The sequence below is a fragment of the Colias eurytheme genome, chromosome 14 (assembly GCF_061535395.1).
Source record: "Colias eurytheme isolate Ceu_HAF_F1 chromosome 14, ilColEury1 Martin Lab GWU primary, whole genome shotgun sequence".
Lineage (NCBI taxonomy): Eukaryota > Metazoa > Arthropoda > Insecta > Lepidoptera > Pieridae > Colias > Colias eurytheme.
The window spans coordinates 7767462-7771333 of NC_142993.1; the positions used below are offsets into that span (position 1 = coordinate 7767462).

Here is a 3872-nt window from a genome sequence, read left to right on the forward strand (position 1 = left end):
TGCTTTAGCGTGTTTTATGTCACAAGTACTTTTACATAGTTGTCATAATCTCAGTCACGATTTTAGTTATGTCGGGTGCTAGAAGGTTAGATAGCAAAGGTCGGTTTTGTTAAGTGTTAATACACTCGTTTAAATATCAAGTTAAGGCTTCTTATTTAACAATTATTAGAATACCTTCTAGATGTAGTTACATGATATCTTGTTAGACGAGCTCTACTTACATTTATTAAGGTAATGTAAATGAAATCCATGATATGTTTCTAATTTCTGACTATTGGGAAAGTTATTCTTAAATTTCAATAATATTATTTGACCCTTAAAACCATAAGGTTAAGGTGATGAACTAATTTTTCTAACATTTACGGCCCTTTTTAAACCTTCGTAATTTTTATATTATTAAAGTTGTCGTGATGAAAATTCTTGACAAGAAAGTTCAATAGTAACACAATACGTCTACCGTTTTAGAAACATGATTCCATGATATTTTCTCGATAGAAAAAAAATACAAAGTTCTCATTGTTATTTTTTTTTAATCTCTGGCATCTTCAAAATAACAAACGTAAAGTTACGACTTTTTGGATATTAACTATAAAATATACAACCTATACGTCTACCGTGTTAGAATTTTGAAATATGCGATGGTTTTGAAATAAACAAGAAATACTTGAAATTAGCGCCTGACCAGCCAATATAGCGAGAGCCGCCCTGTACCTTCCTACCCCGATCGCTGCACGAGTCATTCCCGCTACGGCCGTCACACGGGGAACTTGTGTCGCTTGCGCAATCGTAAAAAAGGGTGACAACACGATAAGACAAAATGAGACAAATGGGGACAATAAAGAAAATAAGAAGAAGAAACATAAAGGTTGGAGGAAAAAGAATGCTTACAATTGGAACAAATTAATGAAGTAAGTTGGTTTTATTTTAAATTTGATGATAATTGTATTATAGACGATGTTTGATATGTACCCCTGTTTTAAGTACATAACGAATGTGTAAGATTTTTTCATTTATAGCATAAATAATCTTTTCAGAAATCCGGAATCCAGAAGGAAAATAAACCCACTGATTGTTCACAATGTGAACCCACTCCTTCGTAAGTACCTTTATTCAGTCAAAAATGTATGTTATCAACGCTCTACTGGTATTATCGCATGATTCCATTTTTAGCAAAAAGCCACAAAGTGCAAAGAAATAAAAAATCATGGTGAACTTAGTGGAAGTTTGGTGGACGTGATATGGAATTATGGAACAGGAGCTCGTTGGAGTAGTATTATATTTTAAAAAAATACGAAAAAATTTCAAGAATTTCTTAGTAGGTGGTAGATAAGTATGTTGTATAAAGAATTTGATGTTGATATTTATTTCATTTATACTTACTACACCTGTGCGGGAAATTGCTTAGTACTAAAACCGGTTTATATTCATATTTACATAGTAATGTGAGTTTTCATTTCGAAAAATTTTGTGTAAGTATATTAAATTGAGTTCCTGGGTGATCTGGAAACACAATTGGGCCCGGAGGATGGTGCTGCAGTCACTCCTCCTAATCACATGAACCGATTTGGATGAATATTTGTGTGCACATTTAATTGTTGTGGGATGATTGGTTGATTCGTTTTCACATTAGCTAATATTATGTATTTTTGTTGTTAGAAAGTAAACTTAATTTAATGTTTATAATACATTATTATTGGTATAAATAAGCCAGTGTTCGTCTCACATTGCTGTACCTGCCTACCTATCCTACCAGGGCCTAACTTTGTTCTGGCTATTTTATTTTGATTATTTGTAATGAATAATTACAATTATAATAGAGTGCAAAAAATAAATACATGCGTCAATATATTTTGTGTTTTTTTTAAACAATTTTTTTATTTAAAAAAATATCATTCCGACCGCGGCTTTGCCCGCGTGGAATTAGGTTATATCGTGAATCCTGTTTTATCCCACAGAAGTGTTCAGTTCGGATAAAAAGTATCCTATGTGTAAATCCAGGCAATTAGCTATATTTTATCAAAATTGGTAATGTAGTCTTGACGTGATTAAGTAACAACTAACAAAAAAATATACAAATTAACATCCAAAGTTTCGCATCAGTTTTACTGTATTAGCGATATCTTCCACTCTTGACTTTGACTGAGAAGAATTAGGGTTTATAACTTCTTTCAGAAATAGTACCTTTCATTTCTGGGCATGATGTAATATCTACGTCAGCATCAAATTCTATCTAAATCAATTCAGTAGTCCGCGTAATTAGGTACCATTTCATTTTTTCAGAGTAACAATATTTTTTGTTATTTTAAAGATTATTTATAACCTGTATTATTTTGTAATAAAGTAAACATTACGAAATAATAATAATTAATAATTATTAATAATGTCTAAGTAGTTGTTAAAAAGAAGATAATTTTGTGTTTATAAGCAAGAAAATAAAACCAATAAATCAACAATTAAATATATGTATAACAATATTATAACTGTATGACGACTCCATACATGTTTGTCCCGAGTCGGCCAGCGGCAGCGCGGCGAGTATGCAAGAATGACTTCGCGCACACCCGCGTTCGCGATAGCGAGCTATTAGACTCCGCCCGCCAAGCAGTGGATTTTTTTTTGTGTATCGTCTTAACATATATTTGTATTATAAGGCACTAGCTGCGCTTCGCGGTTTCACCCGCGTAGCTCCGCTCCTGTTCGTCTTAGTGTAATGATATATTATAGCCTTCCTCGATAAATGGGCTATCTAACAAAGAAATAATTTTTCAAATCGGACCAGTAGTTCCTAAGATTAGCGCGCTCAAACAAACAAACAAACTCTTCAGCTTTATAATATTAGTATAGATAGGTAGTATAAATATAGTATATAACCTATCAACCTATAAGAAAACGTACGGTTGTCAAGAATTCGGAGTGAATACAGAAACGAAGCCAAAAATATAAATCTATAGAGTGTCACCTATTTATCTCAATGAAGAGTGCTGTCTTCGTCTATATATTCTGATGTTATTCATGGTTGAATTATTGTGTTTTCTAAAGCTATTATTTATTAAATGTTTTTCGTTAAAGAATAATTTTTAAAACTTTGTCGTTGACGAAATATATCTTTAATTAAAAAAAATTCCACTACTAGGAAATAAAGCATTGAAATCCACGTAAGATTTTAGTACAATTAAATAACTCTTATTACTGTTAGTAGGTGGGTACCAAATTATACTTACTTATTTTACACATATTTAAAGACTTCTTATGGAATAATATTAAAAAAAATACATAATACCAGTTTCACATATGCAAGCATAGACTAAGAACATTATACATAATAACTTCCATTTATATAGAGTCATAAAACATAAGGATATGATAGTCGACTTGCAAATGCCCGCAAATCGGCATGATAATCGCATGCCTTAATAAGGTAGGACTGCACTCGTGTGTACTACCTTAAGTTTATAAGAACGCTCTAAGCAAACCACCCACGCCACGGTTCGTTATGGACCCCACAATATTTAGGACTAATGCCTTCAAGTTACCACGTGTCCATATGGATATCGTTTAAGGTTAGGCAATAATTTACATACGATAATACCTGTGTAAAAGCTGTGCTTTTGGTATGATCACTTATTAGAGTTTAAGCTATAATAGTACGTATGATGTAATGTTTTAGGATTTAGTTTTAAATAATCCCTAATAATAACTCTTTGTAAAAAAATGAAATCATGTCATCAAGTAAGATTGGACTTAATTTTGTCTCTACTTTTACAGTTTTCAATAAACACATAGATACAATATCACCGACTGTATGTTTCTTCAATCTTCTATATTTGGATAAAAAATGTTTATGTAAGATTATGATACATATTTCCCAGTAG

At 31.8% G+C, this 3872-nt stretch overlaps 1 long non-coding RNA gene across 1 annotated transcript; it reads left to right on the forward strand.

Moving 5' to 3' along the window:
• Positions 1 to 749: 749 nt before the first annotated feature.
• LOC149902989 (uncharacterized) lies at positions 750 to 1848 on the forward strand. The gene is made up of 2 exons (XR_016457448.1): positions 750 to 908; positions 1035 to 1848. It is a non-coding gene; the product is annotated as an uncharacterized LOC149902989 (long non-coding RNA).
• The last annotated feature ends 2024 nt before the right edge of the window (positions 1849 to 3872 follow it).